Below are 26,167 nucleotides of genomic sequence, written 5' to 3' on the forward strand. Positions count from 1 at the left end.
GCGGTTATGAAAAAGGGAGAAGAAGAAATTTGTTTGTTGACTGTTACCAGCTATTGAACTGATGGCTTTCTGCAACATCTTTTTAGGGACAGCGTTCTTTTTCTAAGTTCACATTCCTTTGTGGACTTTCATACACATACTACTGAGACACAGATCCCCAAACATGGACAGTAATCTGTGATGTCAAAGCCTAAGGGCACGAGGGGAAGCTGCAAACAACATGTTTGGCCTCAGATGCAAACAGTACTTTCCCTACTGATCTGTCTGCCGTGGAAAATTGCCCCAAGAACTCTCATCAGTGTGGCAGGTTGGGTTTTGTGTAAAGTAAGTGCTTCAAGTGCTGGCTTAGCCTAGCCAGGTATTTAAGGTTTGCCAAGATCTCCCATCACATCTTTTAAGCCACACTTAAAGGAGAATCCCTTTTATAGTGACATTTTGTGATCGTCCTTGTAACTTCTCTGTGTCTTCTGTGGGTGAACTGCTAGTCATGTCAAGGTTGGGAGGAACTAGAAGTTGAAATTAGACAAAGATGGATTCTATAGTTTTGTGACCTACTGTATGCACCCTTAGAAAAGTTACATAATTCCATGCAGTCTTGGTTTACTTATATTTATATCAGAGATTTGTATGCAATTAAGTGGCATATGTAACACACACAATGTTTGGCATATCATGAATTCTCTAGATATGTTAGCTTTCTTCTCTTTCTCATATCTTTTCTAGTGACAAAAAACAAAATACATCAAATTGTAAGTAAATGTGAAACTTAATTTCTGAATATGTAAATGAGTACCATCTGTGTATCTGTGAATCAAATTATGAATTTGACCTCAATCCCAGGTTATTGACATTCCTGATATAATTAGAATGGCTTTGGCAAATGGATGCCTTCCTTAGCTACCTTTCACTTTCTTTCTTTCTTTCTTTCTTTCTTATTTACTTTTAAAAAATGAGGTACATTTTGCATCCACTGAAATAAGTTTCCTCATGCCCCTTCCCAGTCAATCACTCCATCCACAGGCAACCTCTCTTCTGATTTCAATTATCATGAGTTAGTTTTGCCTGTTTTACAGCCTCATATGAATGGAACCATACTCTTCTCTATTTTTTTCACACAGCATGAAATGTTTGAGATTCATCCATGTTGATCCACATAACACTAAGTTATTGCTTTTTATTGGAGAGTGGTATTCAATTGCATAAATATATCAGAGTTGTTTATCCATTCCCCTCCATTTTTGCACTTATTTCTTTGTCAGTGTTTCAGTTTGGAAAGTACAGTTGATCATTTGAGCAGGTAAAAAGTTACAGGGATTGTTAAGATAACTAGTATTTCAGAATATATTCCAAGATAGATGATATGTATGGGTCAAATCTGGCGCACCACCTGTTTTTATAAATAAAGTTTTATTGGAACACAGCTATGCTTATTCGCTTATATATTATTTATACCTGCTTCCATGCTACCATGGAAGCATCCACAAAGTCTAAAGTATTTCTATTTGACTCTTTACAGAAAAAGTTTGCTGATCCCTGTTCTAGAATGATTATCAGACTGATTAATGCTATGTGCATCTGCACCTAATCAAAATGTTTTCACTGACTTAAATTATAATATTATATCTTTGATTTTTATTTAAAATCAATATAAAATGACCAAAGGCCATGGAAATAATATTCCTCCATCTTTAATTAAAAAACATAATTTTAGGTCATTGACCATTATTATGTAGTACAATGTATCTTAAAATATTCAAACTAAAAGTTACCTAGAATTTATCAAAGAGATACATTGTTCTGAAGCAATGGTACATTTTCCTTTACCAAACCATGAAAATATGTAATGCATAGTATTTTCTACCTTGCCATTCAAGAAGAGTTAAATTTAATACTTTATGCTGAGGTTTTATTATAATTATTTATTCTGATTTTTTCATAATCTTGAACTATCACTTTTATATTTACTGGTGTTATTTATGTGTGTCTCTTCCAGTGAAGCAAATCAAATACATTTGCAACAAGGAATGACAGAAATCAATTAATATGTAAATATATGCATAAAATAGAATTGTTAAAATACATCAAACCGTCACACAATACTCATAGAAAATTATGAACCTCATGCACACAAATTGTCCTAACTTGGTTTCCAAATTCTTACCAAGAAGCTGTAAATCCAAAAAATTTGACTGAGTATAAATATGGGCATTGACTCTGCCCATATTTACCAATATTATCTCCTCCTCTTCTAGTATTTGCTGGTATTTTTTCATATCACTAAATTAACACAATTTTTAAAAGTGTGAACAAATACTAAAAGTTAAGCACAGAAAACTATGAAAATCAAAGATAAAATGGGGGTAATATTTCAGGTGTAGAGCAAAGTGATTCAGTTTTTTGTTTTTTTGTTTTTTACATCTTTATTGGAGTATAATTGCTTTACAGTGGTGTGTTAGTTTCTGCTTTATAACAAAGTGAATCAGCTATACATACATATATCCCCATATCTCCTCCCTCATGTGTCTCCCTCTCACCCTCCCTATCCCGCACAACATTGTAAATCAACTGTACCCCAATTAAAAAAATATATTTCAAACTTAAAAATAAATTAATTAAATAAAAATAAAATTTTAAAAATAGCGGTAATATTGATATTTATAGCTTAAGTTCTTTGTGTGTGTGTGTTTGAATTACCTATTTTCTGAAAGAGCGTGATTCACAGTGTTAGAACAGAAAGACATGTTAGAAATTCTGCAGTTAATCCCCTCATTCTATTAGACGAAGAAGACAAAGCCTGGCAGATGTTCCCTGGCGCACCAAAGTCAGTGGGAACACCAGGGGCAGAATTAGAGCCAGTTTGTACTGTAATAGTTTATTATCATACCTTGTTGCCTTACCCTTCCTTCCTCCCTCCCTGAAGTATAGTTGAGTTACAGTGTTTCAGATGTACAGCAAAGTGATTGTTATACATATATATATGTGTAACATTCTTTTTCAGATTCTTTTCCATTATAGTTATTACAAGATATTGAATGTAGTTCCCTATGCTATGCAGTAGGTCCTTGTTGGATATCTATTTTATATTTAGTAGTGTATATGTGTTACTTCCAAATTCCCAATTTGTCCCTCCCCTGTCTTTCCCCCTTTGGTAACTACAAGTTGGTTTTCTATGTCTGTGAGTCTATTTTTGTTTTGTAAATAAGTTCATTTGTATCATTTTTTTAGATACACATATAAGTGATATCATATGATATTTGTCTTTTTCTGTCTGACTTACTTCACTTATGTGATGATCTCTAGGTCCATCCATGTTGCTGCAAATGGCATTATGTAATTCTTTTTTATGGCTGAGTAATATTCCATTGTATGTATGTATGTATGTGTGTGTGTGTATATATATATATATATATATATATATATATATATATATATATATATATATATATATATATATATATACCACATCTTCTTTATCAGTTCATCTGTGGATGGACACTTAGGTTGCTTCCATGTCTTGGCTATTGTAAATAGTGCTGCTATGAACATTGGGGTACATGTATCTTTTCGAATTGGAATTTTCATCTTTTCCAGAAATATGTACAGGAGTGGGATTGCTGGCTCATATGGTAACTCTATTTTTAGTTTTTTAATGAACCTCCATACTGTTTTCCGTAGTGGCTGTACCAACTTACATTCCCACCAACAGTGTAGGAGAGTTCCCTTTTCTCCACAACCTCTCCAGCATTTATTATTTGTAGACTTTTTAATGATGGCCATTCTGACTGGTGTGAGGTGATACCTCATTGTGTTTTTTTTTTTTTTTTAATATTTACTTATTTATTTATTTCGCTGTGTCGGGTCTTAGTTGCGGCATGCAGGATCTTTAGTTGTGGCATGCAAACTTTTAGTTATGGCATGTGGGATCTAGTTCCCTGACCAGGGATCGAACCCAGGCCCCCTGCATTGGGAGTGCAGGTCCAGTGGCAGTGGGAGTCTCAGCACTGGACCACCAGGGAAGTCCCCTCATTGTGATTTTTGATTTGCATTTCTCTAATAATTAGCAATGTTGAACATCTTTTCATGTGCCTGTTGGCCATCTGTATGTCCTCTTTGGAGTAATGTATGTGTAGGTCCTCTGCCCATTTTTTGATGGGGTTGTTTGTTTTTTTGATATTAGCTGTAAGAGTTGTTTATATACTTTGGAAATTAATCCCTTGTCAGTTGCATCCTTTGCAAATATTTTCTTCCAGTCCATAGGTTGTCTTTTCATTTTGCTTATGGTTTCCTTGGCCATAAAAAACTTTTAAGTTTAGCCCCATTTGTTTATTTTTGCTTTTGTTTTCATATAACTTATGTTCTTCTTGAAACTTGATTTTATTGCTGCTTTCTAAATATTATTCTGGTATCATTTAGTAATTAGGCATATATATTCAAGGCCATTTTAAGTACATTCATGACCACATTAATAGATACTTTATAGTCATAATTGAAAAACACAATAGATACTTTTGATGTTTTAGGGGATAGGAAAGCTCTTGCCCACCAATCCTACCACTTACTTTTCAGGAAAGATAAAATACCACATCACAAAATATATGAGGGCATTATGCTTAGTGAGATAAGTCAGACAGAGAGAGACAAATACAGCATGTTTTCACTTATATGGGGAATCTAAAAAATGAAACAAATGAACAAATATAACAAAACAGAAACACATCACAAATAAAGAGAACAAACTAGGGGTTACCAGAGGAGAGAGGGGTAGGGGTAGAGACAAAATAGGTGAATGGGATTAGGAGGTACAAACTACTAGTTATAAAATAGCTGAGTTATAAGAATATAATGTACAACACAGAGAATATAGTTAATATTTTATAATAACTTTGTATAATGTGTAATCTATAAAAATATCTAATTATTTTGTATACCTGAAACTAATTTTATATTGTAAGTCAACTATACTTAAATTAGAGAAAAAAAAAATAGTACAGGTGAGAATGAGTTCCCTCCATTGAACAGGTCAGGACAGGTCACATATCCCTGAGCCTGGGGGACAAAGCTACCAGAAATTCTTCTGCTCTTGGAGGAGGAGGATTCTGAGAAGAAAGGACTTAGACATACATGATAATTTTGCACCCAAAGAAGGCCAGATGCGTCCATGGATCTTTTCATGAGACCTAAAGTGATAGAATGGCTCAGTTAATGGAGGGCAGCTTGCCATATCCTGTGACACTCTGTAGGAAAGGCAAAGGAAATCACACAAGTATCTTCCTTAACAGTCCCATATTCATGTTGTCTGTGGTGATTAAGTGTTCACAGTGTATCATTGGCCATATTAAATTAGCATTCTTAATTTGAATGTTTTGGTTTGGTTGTTTTCTTTTTATTGAATTCATAAACTGATTATTTTTATAGCCGCATAAAAGCTGTAAGCTAAAGATATGCTTTTTTAATATATTTGTTTGAACAAATTTAGTAATTGGCTAGTAAAAATAATTGAAACCCACAGAGGGAGAAGAAAATAACTTTTTTCTTTTCCTTAAATTGTCTGAACAGTGACCAAATTTGAGAAGCATGGCTTTCAAAAAGTAACAAATGCTATTAAGATGGTCCCCTTGACAACAGAATAATAAAAAATTGTGCTGCCAAAACAAGCTTGAAAATACAGATGAAAACAACACTGAGACATTTTCCCTCACCTATCAGATTGGCAAAAAAAAATCAAAGTTTGACCATTCACCTTTCTGTGACATTATGAAGTACTAGGCACTGTCGTACACTGCTAGTGTCAGTGCAAAATGGTACATCCCTATGGAAGAAAATCTGTCGATATTTATCAAAACTACCATTTGATCCAGCAATCCTACTTCTAAAAATCTACCCTACAGATACACCTGCATATGCACCAATTGACAGGCTTTTTAGCTAGATCAATAATTCTGAAAGGAGGGGGAGGTGATTTTTGCCTTCCACCAGGGGATATTTGGTGAAGAGTGGAGACTTTTTTGGCTGCTACAAATAGGGGAGGGGGTGCTATTCGTATCTAGTGGGCAGAGGCCAGGGCTGCTGCTAAACATCGTACAATGCATAAGCTAGCCCCCTGAACAAAGAATTATCTGTCCCAAATATCAGTAGTGCCAAAGTTGAGAAACCCTGATATAGATCAGTTCTTTTATTTATATGATAAACTATGCTACTTTGTATAATTCATATCTTCTGTTTTGCTTTCAGATTTTAGGGACAGCTTTCACGGTTCTAGTCAGCATTTATGGTTTAGGTTTGTTTTGCTATGATTCCTCTGTGATAACAATGAACTTAGATTAGAAATATCTAGTAAGGGACTTCCCTGGCGGTCCAGTGGTTAAGACTTCACCTTCCAATGCAGGGGGTGCAGGTTCAATCCCTGCTCAGGGAGCTAAGATCCCATATGCCTCAGGGCCAAAAAAACCCAAAACATAAAGCAGAAGAAATATCTAGTAAGTTAAAATATTTTAATAATTACAGCCTCTCAAGGGGGAAGAAAGTCTACGTGCCAAAACAAAAGCAATTGTAAGCATTTACTTGCTGCCTCTTACTTAGCTTTTTGTATCCCTGCACTGAAAATCTAATTTAGAGCTTTGAAATCAGCAAAATACAATTAGATTTTCATCAGATACACAAAGTCTAAAGGGTACTGTGTTACTATATCAGTATTTCCTTTCTGTGAATATTTAAAAATTTCTGGAGGGTTCCTTGACACAAATGCTGCCTAAACAAAGTGACAGCAGCTTGAGGCAAAGAGGTCATGTACCTTCACTGAAAATTGTGAGCTGTATGATTTGCACATGTGATCACTGTACTTGGAGCCCAAAATCTTTTCAAATGTTTATGAAAAACAGCTAACACATAAAACATCAGAAAAATATAAACTGTTTTATGAAAGTACTGTGCTATGATAACTAACGCATAAAGTTTACATCTCTGCTTCTCAAAGAATGTGTATATATTTTATACTTGAAAAAATTTTAAGATCCTTTATCTTTGTTTCTCCAAAAATGGATTGTACAAAATCCTGTTTTTAGGAGAGAACTTTCTCTCTCACTCTCTATAGAAAAAATATTTTGAAATTGAGAAAACCTCCACAAAAATTCAACCACTCCCTCATTTTCTTCCTCTCTCTTACTTCTGGATATTTCCATTTCCCTTCAGCCTAATATTTCTACTGGATATACTAATCTACTTCCAGAGACATAAGTACTGTATATAGTTGATATCTGCATGTATTTCTGTTTAATTATTGAAGCCTTTATGAGCAGTGTCAAAATGAAGCTAAGAAATGAGAAGCTAATTTTAGTTTCAGAAGTATTGAACCTCCTGTGGGGATCTGTCTCTATGGCTGTAATAATTCTGATTATAAGAATATCTACTGGCAAAAGTAGAGATGTGATTATCAGCTGTGGGCAGAGGGTGAGGCAAGTAATAACCAAGCGAGTATATTTTCATGATACATACATCCCCCTTGTATATAACTCAAATATATTGGATATAAGCCCCTAAGGAAGAAGGACAGCATCACAATTGACAAAAATTATGATAAACTGACATTTCACATTATGTTTTAAAATTGATCTGTTAGAGTTTCAGTATTTTATTTGAAAAGTCATATTCTTAATTAAGAAATATGCCATTCACTGTATTTCTAATTTGGCAGAATCTATATAGTGTGTGGATTGGGTTGATAACAGCTGTCATTGAATTATCATCAGGTTGTTAGATAAAATCAATCTTTTATGATAAACATAGCTGACAACTTTAAGAGAATAAATGTAGGTTTCTAAAATAGTACTTCTAAATTCAAAGTTACAAGTCAACAGTCCTTAGTACTACTGTTAACAAACCTTTTAATATTGGAGAAAATTTCTGCCCATCTTTAGCAAATCCTTAGAAAGACACTTCGTGAAATATGTACTCAGAATAAGTATATATTTAACCTCAGTTGTGTTTGAACAGGGGTGTAAATATTTAATAACTTCTTTGTTTTTCTATCTTACAATATAGAATGATTAGCACTGGCTTCTCTCCTCAAAGCACCTCCCATTGTCAGTTGTCTCCCATTCTCTGAAGAGCTTCAGGAACCACTGACTAAGACCTATAGATTCCACCACAGTTAAACTTTCTTATTGTGGCTAAATTCATAAATATGGGATAGATAATTTTGTTTCTACAGCCAATATCTAAACATACTTTAAAAACATATTTCTTATGATTTATATTTTCATTCCTTTATTCATTCAGCAAATAGTAATTGAGGGCTTTCATTGAAATGAGAAGTATCATTCTTGTCCTCATGGAGCTTATGATCACTAGAAAAGAAGTGACAAACTGCCAATAACACAACTTGTTTTAGAATGATTACTGTGGAAATAAATAAATAAATAAGATTACTGTGATAACTGTTACCATGAACAAGTCAAGGAGGCTATGAGAGCATAGGTCCTGGGACCCTGACTACCAAAGATCCACCATGAGAAGACCAATACACCAAACCTGAAGGGTGAGTCAGAGTTAGCTGGACATGGAGATGGAAAAAATCACCTTCTAGGCCTCAGAGAAGCATGCGGGAATTTTTCATGGTGGAAACCAGCTTGGCCCGTTTGAGCAAGAACTTATGTGGGTGGAGCAGAGGGAATAGAAAGAACTTGTCAAGAGAGAAAGTAAGCAGGGACTTCCCTGGTGGTGCAGCGGTTAAGAATCCGCCTGCCAATGCAGCAGACACGGGTTCAAGCCCTGGTCTGGGAAGATCCCACATGCCGCGGAGCAACTAAGCCCGTGTGCCACAACTACTGAGCCTGCGCACCACAACTACTGAAGCCCACCTGCCTAGAGCCTGTGCTCCGCAACAAAGAGAAGCCACTGCAATGAGAAGCCCGTGCACCACAACGAACAGTAGCCCCCGCTCGCCGCAACTAGAGAGAAAGCCTGCACACAGCAACAAAGACCCAATGCAGCCATAAGTAAATAAATTTATTTTTTAAAAAAAGAGAGAGATAAAGTAGGCAAAGTTGGCAAGACCATGCAGGGTATGGTGAAGATTTGGGACTTCTAATAATAGTGGGGGCCACAGAATGTTTTAAATATGAAAATAATAGGTTCTTTTAATGGTAAATTGAGTAAAGGAGATTCAAGGAGAAAAGTTAATGAGGTTTCCACAGTAGTTCAGGCCAGGTAGTGGCTTGCACAAGGGTGAAAGGAACATGTTAATTAAGATCAAGTAATGCCCTGCTATGTATGAAGCAGGTGCTATGTGAGCAGTCATGACCGGTAACTAGAATCATCAATCATCATGAACTTACCACTTCAGTACTGAATTCACACCCTTTATATATATATATATATTTTTTGTTTTAATCAAACAGGTTTCAGAGAATTGTAGAGTTATCAATCTACCTATCTATCTAACAAAATAGTGTCATAAAACAATAATGGTAATAATCATTTGGATGTGCCAGCAAACTCATTATACTGCACAAAAGGGGTAAGTCTCCTATCCAGATATTGTCCCTGCATAATTAGTATTCAACCTAATGTGTATATTATAGTGCCAGCAGATCGTGCAGTAAGAGCTATATTGGCCAAGAGTGCCTGTTATTTGGGTGAATCAGGAAGTGTGATTGAGTTTTAATCAATACAGTAAAATATTAGTAATTTTTAAAAACAGAGTACTTGATTAAACATGATAAATTTGTTAACTTTATTTATTTTAAATTTATTTTTGGCTGCTTTGGATCTTCATTGCTGTGCGCTCTAGTTGTGGCGAGCGGGGTCTACTCTTCGTTGTGGTGCGTGGGCTTCTCATTGCGGTGGCTTCTCTTGTTGTGGAGCATGGGCTCTAGGTGCGTGGGCTTCAGTAGTTGTGGCACTTGGGCTCAGTAGTTGTGGTGGACAGGCTTAGTTGCTCCGCAGCATGTGGGATCTTCCCAGACCAGGGATCAAACCCGTGTCCCCTGCATTGGCAGGCGGATTCTTAACCACTGCGCCACCAGGGAAGTCCCTGTGATAAATAATTTAAAATTCTACTGAATTATAAAAAATTATTTACAAAATCATTAAACATTTTAATCTATAAGAAATATTTTTTATGGCAAACAACAAAAATATCTCAATGATGGAGAAATAAATGTCAAGGTATAATGGAAATTGTTATCCACGTAATTTCCATGAATTTCTGTTGTTTTCTATGCTGTAATATAAAGCATATACACTTGTTTAACAGGAGAACTTAATAGGCATATAAGAAATTAATGGAATCACTGAAGGCACATTTGAAATAAGATAAAGATTACAAGGTATTCAGAGAAAATAGAGGATGATGGATGAATTACAAGAAGTTATTTTATTTGAATATATAATTAAGTAATGCCACCTATATACTCGTATTATCTTTACAAACTTGTGTATCTTTTTCAAGAGGTATTTCATTTACCTGTTTTTACTTCACTTTCATAAGGTCATTTGAAAGACCAGACATTTTGATTAACTTAAAATAACTTACATTTTCCTCTGCTATGGCTGCAAGAACAGTAAACAACAAAATAAAAATTCAGAGAGAAAAGTTGCTGCACATCTAATGCTCTTCTTACATGTTTTCTTCTAAAAAATGATACTAGAAATGAAAGATACGGGGACTTCTGAAACATAAATATTTTATCTGAGCTTTTAGCGATTAGCATCCAATTTCAGACTCTATCCACGACTTAGGCTTCATGTTTTGTACTTTATTTTCATAGAGTATTCTTTTGTGTAATTCTGAGAAAACTTACCAAAATTAGAAGGTGGGCACTCTAGTACATCACTGTCACAGAATACCAAACTAGAGCTTAAATGATAATAATGGTAATGTGTAACACTTACGGAACAGTCACTGGGAACCAGGACTTTCTAAGGATTCCATATGCATTTGCACCTTGAATATCCAAAAATAATCTTTGTAACAGATACTATCATCATCTCCCCATTACAGTTGAAGAAACTGAGTTTATAGTGAAGAAATTTTCTCAAGGTCCTACAGAGACCAAATGGAAGAACCCAAGGCGTCTGACTTCAGATGTCACAACCTAGGATACCAGGCCTGTCATATGGCACAACTACTAAGAAGATGCCATCAGCATCATCATTAAATGTGCAGGATGTAACCTGTAACCTGTGCAATGGAGTATGGTGGCCCTCAGGGTCAGAGATCAGAGGAAGAGGTCAGAGATCAGAGGAAGAGGAATAGAAATGGAGAAGGGACAGCCAGGGTGATAATTAATAAAGCTAGTCATGAAAGCCAAGAACAGAAAGAACTTCAGCTGGTCAAACAGTAAATACTGCTGATGGGTTGAGTGAGCTCAGAACACAAATCTGACCCTTGGATTAGAGGCATAATAGACAAGGTTGGCAGTCTTGTCAAGGGCAGTCCTACTAAAATGAGGAGGACGGGAGCCTTAACAAAGTGAATTGATGAGAGGAAACAACGTGAGGGAGAGTGGAGCAAAGGGTCACAGTCTGGGAGCCAATGTGGGGTCATGGGAGGACCAATGACAGGTTTCTCAGGAGCTGTTTGTGATTACAGACCAAACCCGATGTTGGAGATTACATTCAGCTTGCAAACAAAGCACAACAAGATGACTGGCCTTGAGTGAAATGAGACCAGCATGACTCATAAATCAGCAAATCAGACGCAAAAAAAGACAAATTAGTCAAAGAACAATGTCGTCGAGCTACAGAACACCTGGGAAATGAAAGAAGAGTCATGAATCTGACATACAGTTAAACAGTAAAACCACTCCCACAGAGAACATCCCACACAGAAAAGTAACTGAACTAATCCCCAGGGAGGCACAAAGAGTACCTGGACCAAGAGTTACTTAGGAAGAAGAAATACAAGTATAGGGCAAATTTTGCCTGCAGAGAATGATTTGTAATCTTAAAGAAGTGACATGGCGAAACAAAGTCTAAATGTCTACCGAGAATAATATCCTGGCAAGGAAATACTAACTGATTTAAATAGAATGGACGCATAAATAAAACATGTTGGAAAGATGTTCATCAAACCTCTTGACAACGGAGTCTGTGTTTTGTTCATTTTAGCATCTGAGACTGAGCATACTATCTGGCAGCAAAGATGCACACTCAACTGTTGTTGAATGATAACAGTGTTAAAATGATCTATCCTGGTTAGTGCGAGCACATGTGTGTGAGGAGTGGGGATGGAGAGAGAGAAGAGGGGTCCTAGCATTTTCATTAAATGAGGCTTGATAGTTTTACTGGACAGATGGAACAAAGATAATGAAGATAAAGGGAGGCTGATGGAAAAGGAGTGGTGAGGATTCTTATCTCCTACTTACCACGTTTACATATAAGAGCCTGTTCGCTCAGGAGGGGGAAAAGTATAGGAGAAAAAAAAATCCCAGCTTCAACCTGCCTCCTCCCTCATGATTCCCCATGGGAGAAAAAGCAACGTATCAGTTCAGTGAATTTGGGTGAAGGAATGAAACATGAGCGGATGATTGGAGGCTTCTCTTTCTTTCCCAGTAACTTGAATCCAGGAATCCATCTTTTCTCCTCCTCCTCCTTCATGTGCAGGTTTTTGTTTTTTTTTTTTTCCTGCAAGAAGTCTACAGCTGGCCAGTTTGGTGTGAATACGTTCAATTTTGGTGGAAAGTATTAATAAGCCAGTTGTGTCCAAAGTGCCAAACCACCATCCAATTCATCTTTATAAATAATTAGCTGACATTTTAATCTTCCTCTGCCTTATTTCTACATCTACTTCTCAGTTGGTTTTACACTCAGATGAGGTAAGGGTGTCATTAGTTAGTCCTAACACCTAATCACAGTCCAAGCCACAGAGTGAAGTATTTTCATTTCTACCATAAGGCATTTAAGAGACTATAAAAAGTACAAAATTGCACAGACAACATTACCCTTTTGGACACTATTTAATGTGCTGAGTAAACTGTAATTAAGTTATACTCAAGGGGGAGTATAGCTGGTTTGCCTCTACATATGCTAAAGAATAAAATCATATTCAGAGTTGTGACCAAACTCGTCCCTTCATACAAAAAATAGGTATTTTAGTTTCCACATCTAAGCAAAAATATACAGTATTTGTCTTTCTCTGTCTGACTTATTTCTCTTAGCATAATATCCTCCAGGTCCATCTGTGTTGTTGCAAATGGCAAAATTTCATTCTTTTTATGGTGCATGGGTTTATTCCATTGTGTGTGTGTGTATATATATATATATATATATATATATATATATATATACACACCATATCTCCTTTGATCCATTCATCTCTTGATGCACACTGAGATTGCTTCTATATCTTAGCTATAGTAAATAATGACGCTAAGAATATTGGAGTGCATATATCTTTTCTAATTAGTGTTTATGGTTTTTTGGGGTTTTTTTTTTTTTGATATATACCCAGGAGTGGAATTGCTGGGTCATATGATAGTTCTATTTTTAGTTTTTTGAGGACCTCCATAGTGTTTTCCACAGTGGCTGCACCAATTTACATTCTCACCAATAGTGTAGGAGAGTTCTCTTTTCTTCACATCCTCGCAGTGTTTGTTATTTGTGTTCTTTTTGGCAATGGCCATTCTGACAGGTGTGAGGTCATATCTCACTGTGGTTTTGATTTGCATTTCCCTGATGGTTAGCGATGTTGAGCATCTTTTCATGTGCCTGTTGGCCATCTGCATTTCCTCTTTGGAAAAATGTTTATTCAGTTCTTCTACCCATTTTTAAATCAGGTTGTTTGGTTTTTTGATGTTGAGTTGTATGAGCTGTTTATATATTTTGGATGTGAACCCCTTATCAGTCATATCATCTACCAATATTTTCTCCCATTCTGTAGGTTGTCTTTTCATTTTGTTTATGGTTTCCTTTGCTGTGCAAAAGATTTTAAGTTTCATTAGGTCCCATTTGTTTATTTTTGCTTTTATTTCCATTATTCTAGGAGACAGATCCAAAAAAATATTGCTGCGATTTATGTCAAAGAGTGTTCTGCCTATGTTTTCCTCTAGGAGTTTTATAGTGTCTGGTCTTACATTTAGGTCTTTAATCCATTTTGAGTTTATTTTTCTGTATGGTGTTAAGGAGTGTTGTAATTTCATTCTTTTACATGTAACTGTCCAGTTTTCCCAGCACCACTTGTGGAAGAGACTGTATTTTTTCCATCGTATATTCTTGCCTCCTTTGTTGTAGATTAATTGACCATAAGTGCGTGGGTTTATTTTTAGGCTCTCTCCTGTTCCATTGATCTATGTCTCTGTTTTTGTGCCAGTACCATACTGTTCTGATTACTGTAGCTTTGTAGAATAGTCTGAAGTCAGGGAGCGTGATTCCTCCAGCTCTGTTCTTCCTTCTCAAGATTGTTTTGGCTATTTGGGGTCTTTTGTATTTCCATACAAATTTTTAAATTATTTGTTCTAGTTCTGTGAAAAATATGATTGGTCTTTTGATAGGCATTTCCCTGACAACATGAATGGACCTGGAGGGTATTATACTTAGTGACATAAGGCAGACAGAGAAAGATAAATACTGTATGTTTCCACTTATATGTGGAATCTAAAAAACAAAAAATTTGACAAAATAGAAACAGACTCACAGATACAGAGAACAAAAGAGTGGTTACCAGAGGGGAGAGCAGTGGGGGGTAAGGGAAAAATAGGTGAAGGGGATTATTAAGAGGTACAGACTACGAGTTACAAAATAAATAATTTACAAGATGTAATGCACAGCACAGGGAATATGGTCAGTATTTTATAATAACTTTGTATGGAGTGTAATCCATAAAAATATCAAATTACTCTGTTGTACACCTGAAACTAATATAACATTGTATGTCAACTATACTTTAATTGAAAGAAAAAGTAGGGCTTCCCTGGTGGCACAGTGGTTAAGAATCTGCCTGCTAATGCAGGGGACATGGGTTCAAGCCCTGGTCCGGGAAGATCCCTCATACCACGGAGCAACTAAGCCTGTGCACCACAGCTACTGAGCCTGTGCTCTAGAGCCCGGGAGCCACAACTACTGAAGCCCATGTGCCTAGAGCCTGTGCTCCACAACAAGAGAAGCCACCACAATGAGAAGCCCATGAACCACAACAAAGAGTAGCCCCTGCTCGAGAAAGCCTGCGTGCAGCAACGAAGACCCAATGCAGCCAAAAGTAAATAAATAAATAAATCTATAAAAAAAAAAAAGAAAGAAAAAGTAAACCAGTTGGTGGGGGGGGGGGAGATCATAAGGGAAGGGTAGCAGGGGGACTTATTAAGAGTGCAGGCAAGTTGATCACACCCTTAGAATAAGGGTAGGGAAAGGAATCACATTATTGCCAAGTGCCTTTAAGGAACCCAGACGAGGCAGAGGTCAGCTGATTTATCAAATATTCAGGTACCATAAAGACAGAGAAAAATATTAAAGTCAGGTGGGGACTGATCAAATCTACTTCCATATGGCAAGACATAGTTCTGGAGAACAAAAACGTTCACAAATTAAAGTGTCTTTAGCCTTAAAATAATGAGCTTGTTGAATTTGGTAGCACCAAGCAGAGAAAGAAGTATTTCAGAGGGCATTATGGGTGAAGATATGCCTGTACTCTTTCCATATAGTTATTTTTAGCATTTAGTATTATTTTTCAGTATGAAAAGCAATGAAGCAGTAAAATTAGGACCATATCAAAACATGTATTTTCAAGAGCTATTTGAGAGAGATTATTTTTCTGTTTTGCCTTTCAAATTTTCAAAAATGATATTGGAATTTTCCTTATAGATCCTGTTATCAGATAGGAGAAAGTACAGCGTTTCTTAGGTAGTAACATAAAAAAAAAATTTTTTTCAGTTTTATTGAGATTGCTGGGGAGGAGAAAATTTCCCCATTTCCCCTCTTGAGTTTTTGTGGTTGGACTAATAATAAAATTGACACAAGACAGATTAACAGGAGAAAAAGAAACAAATTTTAACTCATGCGCATGGAGGTCCGATAAAAATTGGACCAAAGAAGTGACCAAAGCAAACAGCTTTTATACTTTTTAGACAAAAGAGTTTGTGATGAATTGACCAGACAAAGAAACTTAGGTTTTGGGTGCTTAATTAGTGAGGAATCTAAACAGAGTTTGGGTTTGGGGTAGTCAATTAAAGAAGTAACAAGGTTTGTATATATAGACTTCTCAGCCTGAATTCCCCATCTCTGGCGATAAGGATGTTCTTTTACCTGCAGATGCAGGGAGTGCATCTTTCACATGAGAGATTTTGTTTCCTGCTTTCAGGGAGACAGAAGTGTCAGAGTGTCCCTCTTGCATCGGCCATTTCTTCAGTAACTGTAATTCAAAATAGTAAATATGCCCTTGAGGTACATTCGGGGGTGGCCTACCGTGGGCCCCAACAGAATATAACTGACATACAGTACTGTATAAGTTTAAGGTGCACAGCATAATGACTTGAGTTAAATATATTTGCAAAATGATTACCACAGTAAGTTTAGTTAACATCTATCATCTTATATAGTTACAATTTTTTTTTTCCTTTTGATGAGAACTTTCAGGATCCTACTACTCTCTTAGCAACTTTCAAATATTTTAGGTAGTAACTTTTAATCAATTTATCAGATTTAATATTTCTTTAGTTTACAACCTGAAAGCGTACAAGGCAGTAGTGAGTTACAATGGTTCCTACATACAAACATTCATTCTACCTTCCTTTATATATAGAACTGTTTTCCTTCCTCAGGATAGGTTTCCAATAGAAATAAAGCCTTAAACACTTAACCCCAGTTAAGTTTCTACAATGAAATTTAATCAACCATTAAACTTCACTTAGGTGTAGCAGGATGACACAAAACAATCTTTTCACATCTGAATGAGACTGGTCATTCCTGGGGTACTATAAATGTCGTTTGTCTGCTTATTAAAATTTGTTCCATTTTAATCATGAAATACTTAAATTTGTTTTAGCCCATGAAATTGGCAGTCCAGTGTTACACATTTGAACTAGGAGGCAATCCACTCTAATATCTGCTTCCCTGATTTGCCTATTAATCCGTTTTTGCTGTTAGTTGAAGAAAGGAAGGCTTACAGGGTTCCATTTATTAAATATTGTATTTCTAAAATTTCTCTAATTATTTTACTAAAGCCAGTTCTGGATCCAGGTTATAATATTTCCAAGATAGGAGGGATTGGTTTCTATCTGTCCAATTTTAATTTGAGGAAATAATTCCATACATTAAAGAGTAAGTGAGAAAGTTGGCAATAGAATAGTCTGTACTTTCCATCTGGATATAGTCCAATTTTATTTATAAATTTAAGCCCTATGTGATTAATTTGGCCCTGTTTACTCAAACAGATTAAAAGAAATAACAACTATTAAAATTTAATTGTACAGCCTAACAATACTGTTTCCTTTTGCATAATGTGTATTACTATTATCTAGTTGGTAAATAAAAAGAATGTAATTTGTGTGAGTTATCAAACTTTCTGTGAAATTTCTAAGAACCTATGGGTTATAATTGGGTGCATATAATAGGAGATTTTCATTTCATAATTCTTTCTCCACTCTTAAGAAAAAATAATTATCTGTTTCAGTAAAGATGGGAGGAGAATTATTCTGACAACTTTTTTCATTTATTTACTTAATGAAATTTAATAGTTCCTAAACTCTACCATGTGTTTTGTCAAGACTATAGTTTGCAAGAAACAGCACCCACTGAAAGTTCTGTGTCCTGGGAAGCGTTTTAGTCACGAGGAAACTGGGATTACTAGTCACCCTATTCCTATTCCAGTACACTGGAGCTTAGAAAAGATTTCTCATCTCAGTAGGGGATTTGACATACTGACCAGAAACTGACTGGGGCTCTATCCTGAAGAATGGGGACACCAACTTTGATGGTTGGAACGAGGTGGGAGTTTGTGAAGGCAAAAGCTTCCCTCACCATCATGTCACCAGGCACAGAAAAATACTTCATGTATAATAGCTTCTTAATAAGTACTTTTGGATAGATATATAGATTTTATAAATCCATAGTAAATAAAGTATGACAGATTCTGCTAAATGTTTCCCCAATATTTATTTCCTTCCTTCCCCTTTTTAAATATAGAGGGTCCCTCAGTTCTATGAGGGCATGCCGAGAGACATTTCCCAGCCTCAGTTGCAGCTGGGAGCATCCATATGACTGAGTTCAGACCAATGGGATGCAGGTAGAAATGATGTATGCTTCTTCAGGTCATAGTTTAAAGGGAACCAGCTTGCTCTTCACTGCAGATGTGACTGTACAATTGATCATGTGGATGAGGACAACTTAGTAGGTGGTGGAGCAATAAGAAAAAAGGAACTAGAATCCCTGAAAATCTCAAGGGGCGTAGGCACTACATTCCCTAACCCATGCACAAGTCCAGGCTTTCGTGTGAAAAAGAAATAAGCCTGTCTTATTTGTCACTGGTTTTCGGTCACTTAAAATAGCTGAAGTGCATTCCTAACCAACATGTACCGTGACTTATTTGTTTTCTGTTTAAAAAATGTTCCTGCTTCTCAAGTATTCATGGAAGCATGGACGATCATGTGCCTAATTGTTTATGGTATAACATTATCTGAGTTGGATTGGATTGAGTTGTGGGAGGAGGGAGCTATCCATATTACTTCAGCAACTTCTTGAATTGTTAAAAATGAAAATTTTAGTAAAGTAATAGAAGTAGCCATTATTATAAAATATTAAAACTACTATATCTCTCTCATAACTCCTTCAGTTATGTCTCATTTATTTTCTTTTATCATTGAAATACTTAGAGACAGTGTTAATAAAACTAAGATCAAAGTAAAACAAAATAGATATAAGTGAAGCAAAGTAGGGAAGATATTTGTGTTCTTGCAAGGAATTGTGTGTTCAATTTTGTAGTCAGCTTGCTTTTTACATAATATATAACTATAGATTTTTTTCCCCTTGAATTTAATGAAATACTGCTATAGGACTATCCCTTTTGATGTGGATTAGGCTCATTCCAATGTAGTTCATCTGGAAATCAATTGAAAAATAAAGTTTGCATCATTGGGATTTGATTTTGCCAGATGATTATATTGACTTTTTGAGAAGTCTTAAGACTAAATGTCAGAGGGATTATGGGGGACCAAGTTCACTGTCTGAAATTCAAATCAAGATGGTTTTGTCTTTCTGTACTCGTGTGTGGTTTCTGTCCTTACTAAATTCACTTTTAGTCAAGTTTGGCCAAAAAACCTGAATCCTAAAGCTGAATTTGTTTAAAACAGACCTTTCACTAATTAGTAGCTTCTATCTGTGCTTAAAAACAAATGCTGCTTGCTGAGCACTGTACAGACCTCAGAAGAATGATCACTTTAGATACCAGAGGGAGAAAGTGATTGCCTTGCTGGTATCTTAGCACTTTGACTTTTATTTACTTTTTTACTGGTATTATACTAAACACAAACATTATGGTTATTAAGCTTGACTTCCTAGCAGGCATCAGATACATCTAGCAATAATGACTTCCACAAACATAAATCACTCCACTACTACCAGGGTCAAAACATTTCATTACCAAAATGCTTACCTGAAAAGATGAAGTGCCCCAAATCAATATCTTGATATATATTCAAAAGTACAAAACTTATAAGAGCAATCAGTAGCTTGTTCAAAATGCTGTGTCTTCCGTGTGGTTGGTGGTATATTTTTTTATTTCAAGTGAAAAATCTCATATTTGGAAAATTAGGTAAAGTATTTCAAATTATTTAGAGTCAAAATTAGATATCAACTTTATGAGTAAAAAGCTGTAATTTAAATGTAATGTATGCCTTATACTTAATTATAAAAAATGTTTGGGCATTATATCTAATTTGTGTCCATTTTTCTATTTCGTTAAATAAGAGGCATTTTATCCAAGCTTGTATTTCTAAAATTAAGGCTGCGACACATGGCCTCAATCATGTTACTTAAAATCAAAAGGAAATCACAAAGAGAAAGGAAGAAATTAAAGTAGGCTGGAAGTAGAAATTGCAGTTATTAGATTTTCCTCTTTTCACTGCTGACAGAATCACAGTCTGTGTCTTATAAACCTGTTAATAATTTTAATTGCCGTCATTTGGGGGTGTTACCATGAAGTGAAGACAGCAAATGTAAGAACTGAGCACTCATTAAACACTACTCAAATGATGTATTATATTAAAAAAGTAAATGGACAGCACTCTGCAACTCAAGCAAACTGTGTTTTTAATGGCTTAAAAGAAGATTCATGATTGTGATTCTCTTACCCTTGACATCTTCATTACAATTATCTGAACTCCTTTATAAAACACTGCACAGTCTGTCAGTTTGAGATAAAATTGTTCAAAAAAAATTCACCAGTGTGACTTCTACAGTATTCTCCACCTGATTCCTAGAGAGAAATTTTTCCAGTTACTTTGACTCTTAGTTTATATGATCATACTTGAGATATCAGAAAATAAACTATGTCATGAAATATAAAACTTCCTTGGTTTGTATTATCTGGTCATTTCCTGTGGTATTTATACATAAATACACAAATAACTATTATACAAGTATAATAGTGGGCCAAAAGGTTCGTTCAGTGTTTTCTGTAAGATGGCTCCAGTAGTACTTTGTTGTCTTTAACTTCATTCAGAACAATTTTGTTAGATTGTGTGTGACAGCTGTCATATCAGCATGCATTTAAAAAAAGACTTATCAAAATTGGTGAATCTTTGTGTAGTCATTTTAATATTGAAGTTGGAAGAAAAAAAGCAACATTTTTGGCATATTATGCTTTATTATTTCAAGAAAGGTGAAAATGCAACCGAAATGCAAAAAAAAGATTTGTGCAGTGTATGGAGAAGGTGCTGTGACTGATCAAACCTGTCAAAAGTGGTTTGCGAAGTTTCGTGCTGGAGATTTCCTGCTGGACGATGCTCCACGGTCGGGTAGACCAGTTGAAGTTGACAGCAATCAAATCAAGACATTAATTGACACCAATCAACATTATACCACGCGGGAGACAGCTGACATACTCAAAATATCCAAATCAAGTGCTGAAAATCATTTGCACCAGCTTGGTTATGTCAATCGCTTTGTTGTTTGGGTTCCACGTAAGTTAAGCGAAAAAAATCTTCGTATTTCCGCACGCGATTCTCCACTTAAACGTAATGAAAACGTTCCGTTTTTAAAACAAATTGTGACGGGCGATGAAAAGTGGATACTGTACAACAATGTGGAACGGAAGAGATCGTGGGGCAAGCAAAATGAACAACCAGCAACCACACCAAAGGCCCGTCTTCATCCAAAGAAGGTGATGTTGTGTATATGGTGGGATTGGAAGGGAGTCCTCTATTATGAGCTCCTTCCAGAAAACCAGACGATTAAATCCAACAAGCACTGCTCCCAATTAGACCAACTGAAAGCAGCACTCGACAAAAAGCGTCCAGAATTAATCCATAGAAAACGCATAATCTTCCATCAGGATAACGCAAGACCGCATGTTTCTTTGATGACCAGGCAAAAACTGTTACAGCTTGGCTGTGAAGTTCTGATTCATCTACCGTATTCATCAGATATTGCACCTTCAGATTTCCATTTATTTTAGTCTTAACAAAATTCTCTTAATGGAAAAAATTTCAATTCCCTGGAAGACTGTTTAGCACCTGGAACAGTTCTTTGCTCAAAAAGATAAAATGTTTTGGGAAGATGGAATTATGAAGTTGCCTGAAAAATGGCAGAAGGTAGTAGAACAAAAGAGTGAATGTGTTGTTCAATAAAGTTCTTGGTGAAAATGAAAAATGTGTCTTTTATTTTTACTTAAAAACCGAAGGCACTTTTTGGCCCACCCAATATATATATAAATATAAATTTATATATAAATATATGAACACACACACACATTCTGCCTGCAAAAAAAGGGATAACTGGTAACTGGTAAAGAATATACAGGATTATGGAGATGAATACTAAATAATATATAAAAAAGATGCTACTACAAAAAATATGTATGAAAGATATGGACTAGATTAAAGAAGACCAGATTAGTACATAGGAAATCTGCTCCAAAAATATAATTATATGACTAATTCAACTGGTCACTGTGAACATATGAATTTTGTCATTGTGACAGTAATAACCTCTATTTTTATAATAACTTTGTATTACTTAGTGTGACACTATAACAAATGTGCTTTATGTTTTTATGCTTTAAATATTTTTCTTATTCAAATAATTCCTTACTCAAACTACTTATTCAAATGTACCTTATTAATGTTTATTTAAACTAATTTTGTAAAATATTTTAAATTTTTATTTTTTGAATTGCTCTTCCATTTATAAAATTAACAGACTATTATGTTTTTAATTGTGAAGAAACAAATATAGTTGTAATTAATTATCTCAAAAATAAGCTTACATACAAGATTACATTTTCTGTTTTTTGATTTGTCTTGTTTTGTGGCTGTACCTTGCAGCATGCGGGATCTTCCCTGACCAGGGATTGAACCCATACCCCCTGCAGTGGAGGCACGGAGTCTTAACCACTGTACCGCCAGGGAGATCCACAAGATTACATTTTTATGGAATGCATATATATATTTCTATGTAGATGGAGGAGAAATTGTCAGTGATCTTGTGAGAAATAAAAACATAATTTATCTGGACAGACAGTAATTACGCAAAGACATGGTATTAATATTTTCCTTGTGCCTTAGCTCTCAAGTATTCTGGAGACATGTTAGAGTTCAAATAAATACGAATATGGTTCCTCACCAATATGTCAGGTATTATACTTTTATTAAGTCAGATGCACAGAAAATATAAATTCATTCTGTGGGAAAAGGGGAATTATAATACAGATAAGAGATTTTGAATTTATTATACTATGTTTTGTGGCATAAATAATCATATATCCATCTAAACTGCAAAATTGCTAAGTGTGCTCAAATTTATGTGTATTTGCAATATAATATGTAGCACATTTGTAATATAATATCTAAAATTTATATTTATTCTAAAATTTACAGGTTGATATAGAACACTCTAGACCTAGATTAAATATGTGAAATAAACAATAAAGATACAGTTAGATGTAATTTGTGAGGATTGGAATGGCTGAGAATATGTATAAGCTTTTCTGATTATAATTAGCTTCACTGGCTTTTAAAGCATTAAATTGAAAATTAGTGTGATGAAAGTTACAGTATCATGTCACTGATCTTTTCCTATAAGTCCTTAAGAAATTAGTGCCCTGACAGTGGAAGCACCCACTCAGTCATAATGAATTCATGTTTCATTGTATTTCCACTGTGACAGGGAATAAGTCCTTTTCCAATAATCTCTCCCAGTGGGCAGAAGATAAGAGTGCACAAAGAGAAAAGGTGGCTCACAAAATAAAACCAAAAAAGGACCTTGGACCCCGTGTTTGCAGATAACATAGGTGATAGATACATAGAAATAAATAAATAAATAAAAGTAAAATATCAACAGATGATCCAGTTGAAAAGGAGAAGTACACAGCTAATCTCCTATGATCTACTAAGTAAATACTGGGGACTGGGCTCTACAGAATGTCTATGATACATATCTGTACAATTACATCAATGTGCTTCTTAAGGACATTTATAGATTAAAAATTACTAATATATCTTTCAGTTCTTTGATAAAATGATTTAGTATCTAGTATACAATCTATTTCACAACACTGCCATTAATGCTTGTTTTTGCTACTATAATCCAGCATAGCCTTGATAAAGACCTCACATTTAATTTTATAATCAAGTAATTGCGAAGCCAAGTGAGTAAAGGGAACATGTCTACATCACCTATAACTTTCTGGACCTTGTGCTGAAACTTTCATGTAAAATGATGTGCAAGAAATTTATACTTTTGTGTTCTCATTGGCCTTGTTTTAGATGGAAATTTTCTCTTTTCATTTTTAATATGGGAAAAACAGTGTCTCCAGAAGACACAAGCAACATTACTGTTAAAATTCCAGTAGAGCAATAGCTAGGCTCTATTATATCACTTTGATTAGATGACTCAGTATTATAAATTTAAAACTTCTTATCTGTGGAAACTATACAATCAGTTATCTTCTAGAGAAAAAAAAAACAAAAACATTTTGACCTGTTTCTGAAACATCTTGAAAATAATCTAGTAGTTAATGAAATATTTATATATGCTATATGTTTTTTTTGCCCAAAAGTAAGAGTACTACAAGTAAAAAAAGTGATATTATTGTCAAAAGTACTGCTAGAAATGTGGATTTTCACTCCATTTGTTAAAATTAAAACTATATAAGCAATGGTTTTGGCTTCCATCCACGCTGGCTTTTAGAGAAGTTGAAAGGAGTTCTGCTTCCACCCTTACAGTAAAAAAGAGCCAGAACAACTTCAAATTACATGGCATTTCTTGAGCTACCAGAAAGCTGAGGTCACTGGTCGCAAATCCAAGGAAAGACCATGACTGCAGGGAAAGATAAGAGATGAACATGCACTCACCTGGGGTAGACATAATCAGGTCCCGATAAGAAGAGTTCAGCTACAAGCAAGGACAATTGGTGAAGACCAAGTGTGGCCTGTTGAGACAGTGTGAAACCCCTGAGAGCATTGGAAATTGGAGGAGTCCATGTCCCCTTGCATGTCCTTTCTCAGCAAACCCCAACAGGTGCTTGCAGAAAAGATTGGAAAGAGCCCTGAGGAATGTCCACTGCAGTGCAGGCCCTAGACGGAAGCAACAGCCATATGGGAGGGGCAAGAAACTCTACCAGTGTTCTTTTCCTGGAGCTCCTATACAGAACAATAGCCTGCCTCTGTGAGGAGAAGGGCAACAAGCACTGTTGATCTTAAAGAATTGGCGAACAGTCATGACATGTGGGATAATTGAATAGGTGTAAAAACCCTACTCATGGAGAAGAGGAATGATTACACATTCAACTTATGGCTGCAATTTAGAGAGAGGCAGGATAACCAAGAAACCACATCCCTGGCACTCGAGTAAATTGTACATGCCTCTGACCCTTAGTCACAACAGCACCACCCCCATTGCCATGGTAAGACATTTTAAGTAACAAGTGACAGCGGACTACAGCTGGAATAGGACAGGAGAGGAATAAGTGTGCAAAGAAACTTTCTCTGAGTCACAAAGTGACACAGTATCCCCTAGTCATGTCAGTGTTTCATTAGGATTTCCATCACTTGGTGAATGCCAGCATCAGAAGTCTTATACTTTTCCCAGACATACCTGTTTGAGGTTGTTCTCTGGATACTGATTATTTATTGTCTTAGTAGACACTAATATCCCAATTTAAAAGGAATCTTCTTGCATGTCTCTGACTATGATTTATTGGGAATGATACTGACAGTTGAACTTGTTCATCACTTCAAACTTCAAATCAGCAATGGAATATACTATACTCAAAATAACATATTTTCCCCTTCTGAGAATATAAATCTCATCATTTAAGACATCATGAAATAAATTCATCACCACAGAATCATGAATTTTATATTGTATATGCATAGCATGTAAAAGAAACCAATCAGATCAGTGTTAGTTAAAATAATTTCACCTCGATATTCTTATTTAAATGTTTTATCTCTATATCCAGTTCATCACAATCGTAAATTTACCATTTGCACTCATCATCTGAATAACTACCAGTGTTTTGTGTAATTTCATAAAGCTGGAGCTAAATAGTAAGAGTATCTGTATTCTTAGAGGTAGTACATTTACATCTGTAAAGCATTAAAAATTAATTTTAATGTGATAAATATTTGCGGAATACAAATCTAGCAGCAGTAGTAAGTAATCTACTTCCTTTAGAGATTATCAATGTATCAAAATCACTTTTAGATTCATCTGGATATTTATCCAAAAGAATAGAAATCAGGATCTTGAAGAGAGATTAGCATGACTATGTTCATTGCAGCACTATTCACTGTAGCCAAGGTATAGAAACAATCTAAATGTCCATTGATGGATGATTGGATAGAGAAATTGGGCTATATACAACAATGGAATACTATTCAGCCTTAAAAAAGTAGGAAATTATGCCATGTGCACCAACATGGAGGAACGTTGAGGACATTATGCTAAGTAAAATGAGACAGTCACAGAAAGACAAATACTGCACAATTCCACTTATATAAGGTATCTAAAATAGATTCAT

The sequence above is a fragment of the Balaenoptera musculus genome, chromosome X, assembly GCF_009873245.2.
Source record: "Balaenoptera musculus isolate JJ_BM4_2016_0621 chromosome X, mBalMus1.pri.v3, whole genome shotgun sequence".
Taxonomy (NCBI): domain Eukaryota; kingdom Metazoa; phylum Chordata; class Mammalia; order Artiodactyla; family Balaenopteridae; genus Balaenoptera; species Balaenoptera musculus.